The sequence below is a fragment of the Apis dorsata genome, unplaced genomic scaffold, assembly GCF_000469605.1.
Source record: "Apis dorsata unplaced genomic scaffold, Apis dorsata 1.3 scaffold_247, whole genome shotgun sequence".
In the NCBI taxonomy this organism is placed as follows: domain Eukaryota; kingdom Metazoa; phylum Arthropoda; class Insecta; order Hymenoptera; family Apidae; genus Apis; species Apis dorsata.
Window position 1 is genome coordinate 416,510 of NW_006263526.1, and position 15,369 is coordinate 431,878.

A 15,369-nucleotide genomic window follows, 5' to 3' on the forward strand; every position below is an offset into this window, starting at 1 on the left:
CGGAAATGCCAATGGATTAGTTTCACTTCGATTCGAAAATGCGGAGGGAAAGACGAAAAAACGAGAGAGAGAGAGAGAGAAAAAGGAAGGAAGAGAGATGTTAAGAATACGTAAAAGGTAGAGTTTAAATTTCCGCGTACATAGGTCAGCATTAATGATTTATGCGTTTAGGTTACGATTCGCTTAGGCAGCACTCGTCGATTTTCTACGACGCGTTTCGAAACAATTATAAAATAAAGAGAAAGCGTGTTGATGCGCGGGTACGCGAGACCGTAAATTCGTGGCCGTACGTTCCATTTGATCCGAAGGCAAAACATTTATACGAGTGGACGAGAAACTGGCGCGTCGATTCGCGCGTCGTTTCCATAGGGGATTTACGGACTGCGGAAAACGAGCCTTCAATGCCGGCGAAAGTAACACGCGCGAACGTTTCAAAATCACGATTCCCTCGAATGGTTAACCGCGGAAGTTGGAACACTCGCCGACAATCGAGTAGCTTTAATAATAACTGTGAAGCGAGATGGAACCGACCGATTGATTTCTCACGCCCTCTGTCTGGGGGAATTTATACTAGGGTGCACTAGGACGTGTTTCGTTACTTTCCTCGAGTTTAAAGAGGTAAATTGTAAAATTTACGAATTTTAATTTTATCACAGGAAAGGAATAGCAATTTATTAGACATTGTGATTTTTATCTGCGCGATTTTCTTAGAATGGTGAAAAAAGTGCACAAATCTGAAGATCTGTTTGACAATTTTTGAATAATTTCTCGATCTTTTAACGTTTTATCGATGATCCAATGATTGAAGGAGGAGCTGTTTACTCGCTACTTCGTTTGAAAAATCTTTTCTAAGAAAGGAAAAACACAGAAGAAGAGACGCCTCGATTCGCCAGCCTTGAGGCTTCGCCCATGGAGACGATCAAGCGACCGAGCAGCAACATCCGGTTATGTTTCGTGATGCGTTATTGTATTCCCTTGTGGTTATATAGGGAAGAGGGGTATGACAATGATAATGATGATTTCGTTCGACCCTCGATGAACCGCGCCCAGGTCATTCTTAAGCGTTATGGTTGACGATTTCGACCTCGAAAATACAAGAGGAAAGGGGAGAGGAGATTTCGTCGAGGTGTGGCGCAATATTAATAATTGTACGAAAATATAATCTTGAATCATTTTAATTAATAATTTTAAATAACTAGAATTAAAATAACATTTGAAATAATATATTCGCTAAGAATAGCGATATTTTATGATGTAGTAAATGTGAAAAAAACGATGTTGGCGTGTATGGAGAGTACGAAATGCATCGTTCAACTCTGATTAAAAAAAAAAAAAAGAAAAAAGGTCGCGAAGGATAGATAGGTCGCAGACAAGAGGGTGAGACTGCAGACATTCAGGAAATTACGAAGATGGAGGGTTTATCGATTCGAATATTTGCCAATATTAAACTTCTCTGGCGAGAAATATGATTAGTCGGTCTAAATCACCTACATCCTGTATAGCCTTGAAACACTTCGTCGTGAAACACCTCATTTTTATTCCTATATTCTAAACGAGCAAATTTATACTTTGGGTTGATCAATATTATTCCTTGTTTCTTAATTTGCTATTTTCATAAAGTTTTAACCAACGAGAAGTAATTGTAATTGCAAATTAAAATTTGTTTTCTATTCCTTTCCTTGAAATATCATTTTTTCTTTTTTAGAAGACCAGAGATCCGAGGTTTTCTTCTTAAAAATATGTTTTACGAAGAAGAAAAATGAATGAACCATGACACTGGACTTAGAAATAATTTAAAAACAGAAAAAATTTCCCAGTATATATAAATTTTCTCCTGGTCACAAATCACTCATCGAATCGAGATGCAACATCTTAGATCTTTAATAACCATGGCGTGCCTTTCGATCGTACGAATGATCTATGGATCGTTTCACGAAGAAACGAGTTCGCACGAGTTATCGAGAAGGAAAACTGCTCAACCGTGTTTTTTTTTTAAACCGCGATCCATTGTGCCTAGAAAGTGATCCGTGGAACGGTGAAAAGGTGAAAATGTATATGAGAGGTCTCGCTTCGCTTGGCGCAAGAAAACTTGACGGACGAAATTCGAGCTATAGAGAGGACTTTCGGTTGTCACGATTGATTGGCGTGAAACGCAAGCACACGCAGCCGCGTTTCAATCGGCCGGTTAAATTAACCAGATAACTCTGGTGTAACGACCATCCTCTCCTCTATCTCTTTCTATCTACTCTTTCCCTGATCTAGCCTCACCTAGACTAGCGATAGGATCAAGATCGATGCGCGGATTATAAATCCAAATCAAATTCAAAGAATATTGGAGAGAGGTTGTTAAATTATTTTTTGTATCCTGGTTTCGAATCTTAGAATAAGTTCTTGCCAATTGTATCAAAAATATTTGTAATATTATAGTTTAAAAAATGTTAGAGGATACAATTTTATGAGACAGTTATTCGTTACTAAAGTTAAATCATATGTGAAAAGTGAAGAACAATTACGAGAATTTCTCTCTCGAAATCGAGATACTTAGAGAATTCGAAGAATCTTGTCTGTCAACGTTCAAATTTACTTGCGATACGCTCAAACCCGTCACTACTCAACAGAACGAATCGTGTGCTTTCTTGACCCAGAAATAAGCAAAAAGGAGTATACTAAATGTGCACCTGAGAAGCGTGTTACACTTTAGACCGTATATACGCGGTATGTGGAAAGTTACGTGTAAGAAAGGAAGAAAAATTACAGGATAATAAAACGAGGCAAGAAAAACGAGATGATTTTACGCCGAGAGATATAGAAGAACTTCTTATTCTCGTTACGCAGCCTTCAATTAGCGAAAACTTATCGAATCTAAATGAACCGAGGCAAATTACATCGAGAAAATAATGTACGAGGAATTTTGTTCTGGAAGTTAGGTATATATACCTAATTTCGTTTCCACTTATCTATTAACTTAATCCTTCGATAGAACGTAGAATATACGAGTTGTGGAAGATCATCGCTTTCGTGAATAGTGAATATTTCATCGTGAACAATATATATATACGTATAAGTTATTTCGAGAGATTTCAAAATCTTAAAATTCTCTTTCAAAGGATTTAAATAATCGTGGTTGATGTTTAAGATATTGTGAAAGATTCTGCTTGGAATTTTGCTCAATAGTATTGGGAAATTTGAATCGTATAAATGGATACAAAAACCGTTTCTAATTCCACATTTCACTTGCAATATTGAGGCTAATCATTATTGAAAAGTTAAACATTCCAAGTGTGCAGCAATAGGAAGGCATATAAGTATATAACTAGATATTATAGGTAAAAAAAAGAAATTTTACGTCTATATAAATGCAAATATCGACAAAGAGAATTTTTAGTTTCTTGTAAAATAGAAAATCTGTCCCTCGCGTGTTTCTACGGAAAACGACACTTTTCGTTCATAAATCTACGATTCAATTATCCATAAAACTATATTAATTATCGCGTGAAAATACTTTTTCCTTTAAAAATAATTCTTTCCTCTTCTAAATTTCTAAATCGATCTCACTTAAAAATTTAAGAAAGAAAGAAAGAGAGATTCGGTGAAAAGAAATTGATCGATCTAGAAATCTTTCTCAATCTTTTCTTTCGAAAACAAAGAAGATTTCGAGCTCGTCCTCGCCCAACACAACCACTGACTATACCGCAAATTAACATTTTTCCGCAGCGGGTGCAATGGACCGTCTCGGCTACACCTTGCCAAGTGGATCGCGTGTTGCACGTCATTAAATGCAACTCCACGATCCTCTGTAAGAACGTAACGTCGGTTGATGGCCGGCAACCAGTGAAACTCTACTCTCCACGGATAACCATTATCGTTTTATACAAGAATTGAATCCGTGGATGAAGCGAGGGTTTTCGGTGTCGTCGGAGCGGCGGATATTAACGTCGGATAAGGGACGGTCGGAAACGATATTGGCCTGTGTCGGCTAAGAACGGCTAAAGAAACGTGGAAGGATATCGTGACACGAGTTTCCTAGTTGGAAACATGGAAAATCGAATGCTTTGCGTTCTGGCGATTGTTTAAGTTTCGGATATTTTTGGAGGCACGATCGACTTTAGGGATCCCTAGACGAAACTTGGGTAAGAATGATAAAAAAAGGATGGATAAAGGAACGTAGAAGGATATCGTGACACGAAGTTGGGAAGATGGAAAATCGAATGCTTTGTGTTCTGACGATTTTAAGTTTCGGATATTTTTGGAGGCACGATCGACTTTAGGGATCCCTAGACGAAACTTGGGTAAGAATGATGGAAAAAGAATGGATAAAGGAACGTGGAAGGATATCGTGACACGAAATTGGGAAGATAGAAAATCGAATGTTTTGTGCTTTGACGATTTTAAATTTCGGATATTTTTGGAGGCATGATCGATTTTAGGGATCCCTAGACGAATCTTTTCTCAAAAAGTCCAAATTAAAAAAGAAATATTGAATAATTTTTTGATAAATTATAAATCGTATTACTATATTTCTATATAATTGCGTTGAAATACATTCTATAGAATTTTCTACATAAATAGGTAGAAATAGAGAATCCAATCCCTAAAAAATTATGATATTTAATCTACGTTATATATCATTATGATAATATAGATATATTGGATAGATAATTATTACGGATATAATATTGTGCATATAACCATATAGTTATTTATACCGTGTATCCATGATCTACATCATTATATTATCCATAATCATTTAGATTAAATTAAAGCACCCTGCGTCGAACTTCTAATACAAAAAATTATCCGCGCAAAATCAAATGAAACGAAAGAAATAATTCCACGAGTCGTAACATAGATCTTTCAACGTTATATTATATCTTCCATCCAACTATTTTCATCCATCACTGTTTCTCGATCAAAATTAAAAAAAAAAAAAAAAAAACAAAGCCAATCACGGATTCCTAGGTAACAGGATAACGAGTTTCTTAATTTCTTCCCGTCATGCCACAATTCCCACGCGAAATTTCGAAGTGGTTGGAAATATTATATATTATATATGAGAAATACACGGATAACCGTTGATTTACACGTGTCGTTAATAACTGGTACCAAGCCAGTTATATCTCCAATCCGATGCAACATGTAGAAACGAGTTGTTTCGAAGTACAAGGATTTTTTTTTATGTGGAACATCAAGAGGAATATTACAAAAATATTACATATACGATAAAAATTAATTACGAAACAAAATAGTTTCAAGAAATTACCCCGTAATTTCATTTTATTAATAAAAAAAAAATGAAATCTCGATTGAAACATTTTAACTTTAATTGAAATGAATATCGTTCAGAAATTTTCTCTTCGTTTAAAAAAATTTCGTAATTATACAATTACAAATATATATATTTCTTACAACGCGTAATCTCGTACATACGTATATCAACGTACGCAAAAATTAATTTTGTACGCATGTGTACTTTGCACGTATATTCGATCAATTTCCAATGTACACTAATCTTCTTAAGTAACGTTACGTTACTTTATACTTCAACTTCATCGATCAATTTCCAATTTGCATGTTCAAATCTTCTCGAATCGACCATAACGTTCTAACGTTACATCGTTACTTATTTTTCCAATTAATCCTTCCCTCTCCCTCCTCCCCCTCTCTCTCTCTGCGTATAAGCTCGAGCTTTATCAAACGATTATTCACGAGATACGATACCATCCGCCGCTCACTCTTCTCTTCACTCTCAACTGTACCGGGCGTTCCAACTCGCGGATGTTAACGTTACTCGTCGGTCAGAGACCAGGAAGAAACTCGAAAACGCGCGCGCGCACACGTTCAAAGACGCGCACGCGTTTCGGTCAGTGAACACCTTTTATGTCGTTCACACCGGGGCCCCGAGCCGATATTTAAGCTTGCGCGCAGGCATTAACGTTGCGCGTTCCCGTTTTTCGCGGTCAACTCCCTCCCTCCCCTCCCTCTATGTGTCTGCTGCTGCTTGCACGCCGATCATATACCACGTGTACACAATCTTGCGTTTGTTGCAACCGACATGGGAGGGGAGGAGGGAAAGAGAGAATTTAGAACGTTGTCTGACTTCTTAATTGCTTCTCTAGCGAGCCAGGTTGAATTAATTGTAACAGGCGAACGACCGGTGGAGAGAAAAAAAAAAAAAAGGAAAGAAAAGAGAAGAGAGAGAAAAGGAGGAAAAACGTCTTCGGCGAGTGCAAGTTTGCCGAGTCACGCGATAGATATTCGCGTATGATGGGAGGGGGTTCGATCGGGTGTATATGAGCCGCATGACTTGGAAATAAAAAGGTATGATAAATTCTATGATTTCAGCTTTCGGTGGTTTTTGTAACGTTCAGATGTAATTAGAGGGAAGAGTGTGTCTGTGTGTGTATGTGTGGTGTATGAGAGCGTTTCGTGAGATTTGATATGGGTGAAGGGTGAAGCGTATGAAAGTCGGTGAGTGGAAAAAGGTGGTTCCATTTTGATGAGTTCCATTTTGTACGGGTTTTCAATATGAAATAACACGATACAAAATAGTTGAATTTTTGTACAGAAGTGAGTTTTCAGAATGGGTTAAAGATAAAAAGAATGGCGAAAGAGAGAATGGAGATCGTTGGCAAGAATATTTGTAGAAAAATATCGTGTAGAAAAAAATTACGTGACTTTGAAAGTAAAGATAAGTAGAATGATAAAGCATTATCCCGAAGATATCGTTCGTTCGTTCATAAGAGATGGATTGGAAAGAAAGGGAAAGAAGGAAAGTAATATACTGATTTTAAATTCGACTACTCTCTATCGTGAGAAATGGATTTCTAATCGAGGCCGATTTATCCATTTACCGAGCCGAAATTGAATTAATTAAGAAGGAATCCAAGCCTAAGAATAATGGTCGCGATGATCATGGGAGATCGATTCGACGAACAAAAGCGTGGGCGAGTGGTCGATTTTCGAATGGAAATGGAACAAACGAAGGAAGGAATTCATAATTTCGTCGAGAAAGCGTTTGCCTCGAATCGAATGGTTGCGCAACCGAGAGGACTACGAAACCTCATTTCCAACCTGGCGGACCGAATCGAAACGAGATCAAAACTGTCTATGGTGGAACGAGCTCGAAACAGCCGAAAGGAAAGGGAAGGGAAGAAACGAGATGCGTTATAAACGAATGAAATATGAACGAAATCGAAATTAACCGTGCTTAAATCGAAACCGATATTGCCGTGGACAATCCTCCAAATAATTCTATTGCATTTCGTCAATCTAATGTGATACGAGATGCGAAGAAACGCAATAAGGATTATTAATCGCTCTTCCGATGAGATGCATGACTCGGATAAACGGTAGCGTAGAAGAGGCGAGGGAGGAAAAATATGGCGGTGAAGGTTCCTCGAACAAAAGAGGAAGAAAAAGGGTTTCCCGTTGGCCGTCAAGGATACACCTCGACTGCGGCTGTTTTTGAATTCCTGGAAAGCACGCAGACGTGGCACGTGATGGTGCGGTTTTGCGCTCGCCACGGAAAACTCTCTCCCTCTTTCTCCCGTTCCAGGCTGGAGCACAGCAGAGAGAGGAAGAGGGAGACAACCTCAACCGCAACGGATCGTTTTAAAACGGATCCTTGCTCGACGATAGCACGTGGTGCACGCGCCTAAAACGCGCGAACAACGGTTCGACAACGATCGTTTCCATCATCTTGTCGAGTTTTTTCTTCTCTTTTCGTCTGCCATTTTGAAACGGTTTTCTTTTTTTCTCTTTTTTTTTCTTTTAGGCAAGAAAACGATCGTTCCACGTAGGTAAGTTAGCGTGTCGAGGCGGAGGGACACCGATTCCGTAGAAAGATTCCTTTCTTTCGAGAGGAGATCTGAAAGTAACCGCGGCCAACTTTTCATTGGCGGCCCTGTTGGAGAACACGCGCCCCGTTTCCGGTACCAGAAACGATGGCTCTATCGGTTTCTAACGGTCGATAAGGAAGTAAAACGCGTTAATCCGAATAAATGATAGGAAATGAGCGTGGAGGAAAGGTAATGAAAAGACAGCGGGCCGGCTTTCTATTTGCATCCTATAAGACCGATGACTTCCGGTCGAGCGACGAGTGTCGGTGAGTGAAAACGGGAACGCACGTTCGATTCTTTGATTTACTGGACTATTCAACACGTACGCGATTACGCGATCTTCCGACTCTCGATTGGATCGATATATAACCGATAAATTTTATTATAATTAACCTCTCTGTTTCTTTTAATAGTTCTCATCGAAATCTCATAAATTCTCCTCGATTGGAACTCGTAAACCACCAATAAAAATTCGATTCATCTCTTTTCCTAAGATACGCGAGCCAAACAATTTTAATTCCAACATATATTGAATATCCTTATCCTGAATATATTCGTTCATCGAATTCACGAATCGTTGCATAATGAAACTTCAATCGATTGCTTTTTTTCCCTACCCTACCGATACGACGAGTTTTGTTAAATTAAACATTGAATCATCGCTCGTGGGGCAAATAAAAGTGGGAAAAGAAATATGTGAACGTGTGATATTTTAGAGGCGTTCATCGGTATCGTAATTAACGTTAATGGGGAACGTATCGCGAATAGAAAATGATAGAAGCGCAACATTTGCAACGGATACACAATTACCGTTCAGAGTGTGTGGGGTATTAAATAAGCGGGCAATCCGTCGTCGATTATCAGATCCCAATTAAACGTTGCGGAAAAGAAGCAACGAGAGCGTGGCCTGCAACCATGGTAACAGGGTGTTGCTGTATCCCTCTGTTCATTATGTATCGTCGGTAATTGCTCCCGTGGCATCGGCATATTTACCGTTAATAGTTTATTGCAATTCTGGTGTTATCTCTGATGGTAAATCCCTGTAGAGGGGAGGAAGATGCATCGCTCATTCACGACATAATTCAAAAATTACGATTTCAAAAGTAAATAGAAATTACGATTATCGTTATCGATAGATATCGATAATATCGATATGTATGTCGATAATGTCGTTAAGATATGTAACATAACGGATGGAAATAAATGGAGTTGCGATTTTTTTCTTACTATAAAAAAAAAAAATTATTGGAAGATTTTATAGATTAACTATATTTCGTTGAATTTTCGAAATATCGTTAAGATATTATTGAATAAAAATTAGTTGAAATAATTTTTTTTATTTTTATTGGAATTTATTGATAACATTTTTAATAGTAATATCTTTGAATAAGAAAAATTAAAAGAACTGTAATTATTTCTATCATGTCGATAATCATCGAAAATTTCTTATTTCTCATTTTTCGAGAAAACGATTTTTTTCCTCCTCGAAAATTTTGCGCTACGTCATTGTTGCAACAAATGAGAGACGTGTTTAAACGAAAAGACAAAGGAAAGTAAGAGGAGGTCCAATTGTTATTTGAAAAAACGATACGAAAATCGATATGACTGCTTTGTTAGATTATCTTTACAGTTTAAACTCTATATTATTTGATATTCAGTGATAAAGGAGGCTATTGTTATAGAGATCGATAGTTTGGACTCGAATATGAATATTGTTTTATAAAATAGGATATTTCATTAAGAAATTGTACAAACTTTAATAAGTTTTAACGAAAATATTGATTTTTTCTTCACAACTTCGTAATTATACATCTTTTAAACAGTACAGTTTAAAAATAGTTAAAAAAGAAAAAAAAAAGATTTTGCTATTAAAATAATTACAATTTAAGAACTACTAGTTCTATCTAATTTTTTTTTTTATCAAGACCATTAATTGCCTAAATACAATTATGCAAAAATCATCGTGCAGAAAGGATTCTATTAAATTTATTATATTTCCAAATTTGTATATCATTTGATGGAGCAAATCTCATCGTGTGAAAGAGGCTTTATCCCATCATCAGATCCAATCTGATAACCATAAAAGGATTTAAAATGCTCATCAACTTTGGTAAACTAAAAACGTCGTTCGATAGGGAGTCACACCTCTCTGTCTATCTATATCAAGAGATAAGCTTCCTATTTTAAACCTCTATAGATTATCAATCTCTCCTCTTCATATGCTATCATTTCCCTAATACATAAACCTGAATCTGGAAGATCAAAAATCAATATATTCGTGTTAAAGATAAATATCACATTATCCTTGCGTTATTGTTTCAAAGTATTTCCAAAGCGTGCAATCTCCCTCAGGGTGGGATTTAATTAAAAAGATCGGAGATAAAAGCGTAATTTTGCCTTTTACCGTTATCATCTGTGATATAAGCGTGATTCATTTTTCAAAATCACCATTGCATTAACAAAATTAACATACGACAATTATTAACTCGAGATATACATACATAATCTTTAATCTTGAGTGAAAATGACTTACGACGATAAAGATTCATCATTAAATTTCTTAATATACTTTTATTCACTATTCGTTACATTTAATTAGATTAATATATACATATCTTTGAAAGAGGCCAGAATAAAAAAAATAGACGCAAATAAAATGCTCGACTTGCGAAACTTGAAATTCCTAACAAATAGAAAACATGGAAGCATATAATATAATTGCACGGACACAATTTAATATTTTTCAGCGTGTATACATAAGAAGGAGAGACCACCCCTTACTGTAACTCGAGAACGATCAGGAAGCGCAAAGTTGACATCGATTACGAGAAACATTTTCTTTCCGCGGTGAGCAGCAGCGATCGAGAATGACACGTGGCCGACAGGTATCGCGTGACACCCTCGCCTACCCGTTTCACTTATAATTATACTAGACGACAATGGCCTGCCTATAATGACAATGCCGCGGCGCACGCCTCTGTGTCCGATTTCCCTAAGCAATATGTTCTTCGAGACTCTTAGTATACCTGCCTATAATAATAAGTCTCGATAATAACTATCGTAAAATTACAAGTTTACTGTATTTGCAATACTGTAAAACGATCTAAAAGTTTTTCACTATTGGCCTATTATATATACGCATGTAAAACTTAGTTCAAGAATCTCGTTTGGAAAATTGATCTTAAGGATAAATATTGAAGTAAATAAAAAAGAAATTACAAAAATTACAGGTGTAATAATTTATTGGATATTAAATTTATTTGATCCAAAAATTCTGATTTGTTACTTTTTTCTTTTTTCTTTCATTTCGAATGAAATGCTTAGGAGAATATTTTTTTCAGAAAAATAGTTAAGAGTTAAAAATCTCGACGCAAAAAGCAAACTCTCAATAATGTTTGCATTCTAAGAATTATAATTCCAATAGTTCGACAATTGATGATTTGAAAAATGAAAGGTATAAGTTGAATTTGAGTACTTGAATTTTGTTCTGAACTTAATTAGAGGCGATAAATAGAAGTTAACATGGCGACAGTCTGAGAGGCGACGCAAAGAAAAGAGACGAGGTTCCAGACGACCAAATTCTCTGCAACTTTTTCTTTCTGTAGCCGCCTCTATTGTCCAAAAGAAGAAGCAAAGTCGACATCGTTCGCAATTATTAAAGAACGACGCGGCGCAACTCTCCCCTGTCCAACAGACAATGAGTTGGAAGGAAAAAAGGAAAGAAAAAAAAAAGAAAAGAAAAGAAAAGAAGAAGGAAAAAAATAGCTCCTCTTCGTTTAATTACACCGTGAGGCGACAAAACGACGAGCCAACAAAAATGACTTTTTAAGTGAACTCGAAAGTGTTAAGAACTACCTTCGAGACATCTGATTACGATAATGCCACATGATTACCATCTCCGTTACACGCGAAACATTGTGCAACCATGATTCTTCTTACACCTGGCCAAGCTAACAGCGTACTGAATTACTCGTGCAACGGTTATCCAGCAAAAAAGAGAGAAGAACGATCATCCTTTTCAACGATTCACAATTGAGAAGAATTACAGAATTGTTAAGAGAATTAATGTATTGGATCGATTCAAAAGAATCGGCTTCCTTTCCATCACATGTTCAATTCCAATCGAAACAGGAGGAATATTTTTTTATCGTAATTCAATTCTTTCCAATTTTGTTAAAAAAAAATTCTCATAAGATATTATAATAACCTTTTTATCTTTTTCGACGATTCACAAATGGAATTGAAATTTGTTTTCCCTGTTTTATCCAGCAACTATATAAGTATATGTATATTAGAAGTAAATTGTTGATGAAGAATATGTCTCGATTAATCGACAAGTTAACGGAGTAAATACAGTTATTGGATAAGGTATCCTTTAGAAAGTTGAGAATCCATTAGGAATCGTTATTGCTTCACCTCTGGATGCTCCCAGAATCCGGCGAAGAAAAGTATAATTTAAGGAGAGATGATAAAATCTATCGCAAACGAGTTAATAAATTTATAAAGAATTTATATAGAGGGAAGGAACGCAATTCTAATAAGCGAGATAAAAAAATCTGCGGCAAAATTAGAATTTATGACAGTCGTAAAAAAAACGATTTTCACGTTTCATGCTTCCTTATACTAGAACGAAATGTATATACGAAGTTTTAATTGAAAATCGAAAGAAATTCTGTACAAGTTTACAATTTCTTTCTTTTTTTAAGAAGTATCAAGAAAAAGAAAAACATTGTTAATCGTCAAAGAAGAAATTTCTGAAATCTTTGAAAAAATTCTCTTAAGTTGAGAAAATTCAAAATTAACTTGATTAATTCTCTTCGAATCTAAGAAAATTTTTATCCAAAACAAATCAATTCTTTAGAGAAACTTTAAACTTTAAATAGAGATCTTAAAACCGAGTGGAAGGAAGGCAAGCTTTGTCACGGCTTATGTGTCATTCCGCTCGATTAAACTCGAGGAAGACAGTTTCGATCGGTGATGAGACGCATCCAGGTAACTCGATGTACCCATGACCAATTACTACGTTTCCCGTCATTACGAGCCAGGTAAGCGAAACCGATTTTCATGCAACTTCCGCACAACGAATCGGCGAATTCGCTCCTTTAATGAACGAAGTCTAAAAAATGTGCGTTGCACGCATAATTTACCGCACGATAAGTCGGAACATAGTGGAATGTAGAGCATAGCGTTTGTAGTTTAATTAATCAATAAAAAACAGTAAATATATTTTTGTTTCTAAAAACAAGTTTAATTATACGATTATTACAGAATATTTTTCTGAATTTTAATATATTATTTCTTCTTCTTGAAAAACACGACGAATGAATACCTCTAAAAAATTATGTTCTGAATCATTTTATTTTTTTTTATACATCGAAATAATGAATTTAAAAAGGAATTACAGATTCTATTTTTCCTCAAAGAAAATTCTACACGTATTTTGTATGGTGGAAATAAAAAGAATTGATTGGTTAAAGTTAAATAGAATCGATACACAGGGTTTGTAGGGATTAATAATACGATTAAAATATAATATAATTGTAAAGGTTGGCAACGAGTTGGCTATATATGCATAAATTCCATAACCGATTATTAGAATGATAGTAATCACGAGAAGTACCGAGATATAAATTACTTAAGATTATGGTGTATCGTTTGAAAACCAAAAAAAAAGAGAGAATAATAATAGAAAAAAACATAAGTTTCATACCGAGAACAATTTTGCTTCATTTTTTTATTCTTAAATCGTTCCAGAATTATTTCCTAGGAAAGTTACTATACTCTTGACTTCGTGCACGCATGTTTCCTCCCATCTAATTGAAATATAAATTTAATTGAACGACCAATTTTCAATTAACGACAATATTACCGGAAACCCGTGGAAAATTAAACAGTAATTCGATTGATTGAAGTTAAAGATTAAACACTTGCTTGCTAATTTTTTTTTCTTCAAATTTCTTTAAATTAATGTTATTACAATTAACGAAGATTTATAAAAATACATTTTTATTGAAATAATTACTCAAATGAATTTGTTATTTAATAATGTTTTTTTATATATATAAAAAACTTTATCCTTTCTTATTTCTATTTTCATTTGAAAATACTTTATTTCGTAGTATTAACGTAGTACCTATTCGATCCTATTTATTAAATCCTTCTTCGAATCGTTGTGGCAAACCTGGGATCGTAAAAACTTACGAAATTTCTCTCTGGCCAGAAAACGAGCAACGTTCATCGATCTTTGTTTCATCATCGTGTCATCGTGATCGAATCGATGTGCAAGAGGAAATCGATCGCGTTAGACAGGATCCTCTTACGTAATCGATTCTTTTGCCGCTCGAAGGCAAACAGATCTTTTCTCCTCTTGTTCCTCGTCACGCCGCTCCATCGATTCTCTTCACTTTCGAACACTCGTATTATCCAAGGAAAAAAGTGTAATGAAAGACGGAAAGAGATAAAAAAAAGTATATACATATACAAAGAAAAGAAGATTAAAATAAAGAGAGAGAGAGAGAGAAAGAGAGAGAAATCAGAAAGTAACCATCGAGGCGAAGAATGTCTGTTTTCATCGAAGATTGAATGGAAAAAGGGAGGGAAAAATTGGAATAACCGTTTCATAAAATCGCACGAAACGGTAATTATATCCGATCGAGCGGAACGCACATTCCGACGATGGATAGGAGCCGAGGAGAAAAATTCGATTTCACAGACGTCTGTACACACGATCGTGAAATTTCTATGAGCTTCGAATCACTGGGATTATCAGCCAGGAGAAAACATCGTAGATCTCCTAAGATTTCACGATTGCCTGCTTCACCTTAACCGACTTCCTATCGTTTACAAAGGAACGGGCTTCCTATTTCTGGATCCGGGGGCTGAAACGATGGATAATAACGGCGGATCGAGGATCGTGGAACGTGGTGTTAAATACATTTACGACGAGAAGAAAGAAGAAAGAGAAAGGATCGATCGACCGATCGATCGATCTGCCTTCTTCCTTGCGGATGGAAACGGGATACGTGATCGAGGACGAGAGGAAGAAGGTTGTTCGTCTTGGAAACAACTTCCGGATACGCGAAATGAGCATGTAATGCAATTAATTGAGCTCGTGTTGCTCGTTCGAAGATGTCGGTCGGAGGACCGGCCGTGCGTTAAGTTTTGTTTATTTTTCATTAATTTGTTTGAAACAATATCTTTTTTAAAATATACGAAATTTTAAATTAAGTGACAAAAGAATGAAAAAGATGTGGCTATTTTAACCCTTTGTACCTAATTTTACGAGTTAATCAAATTTAATCACTCGTAACATGTAAAATTTCGCCGATATCGATTCCTTCGTTAATTCAATTAACAAAAAAACAATAGTAACAAGATCTGTCTGTGCACAAGTATAAAGAAAATGCAACCATAAAAGGTTAAAGGCATTACATACAGCTCGTAAACGATACACGAAGGCGGACGAAACCGCTTCTTGCGGTTCCTCGAATTGAGAGAGCAGCAACAGTGAAAGAAAAAAAAAAAAAAAAAA

At 35.9% G+C, this 15,369-nt stretch overlaps 1 long non-coding RNA gene across 1 annotated transcript in view; it reads right to left on the reverse strand.

The window, feature by feature from the left end:
* The window catches only part of LOC116185668, a 20,788-nt gene that overhangs the window by 5,112 nt on the left and 307 nt on the right, over nt 1–15,369 (reverse strand). Inside the window, exon 2 of the long non-coding RNA XR_004150539.1 lies at nt 7,092–7,101. This is a non-coding gene — a long non-coding RNA (uncharacterized LOC116185668). The remainder of the gene's footprint in view (nt 1–7,091; nt 7,102–15,369) is intronic.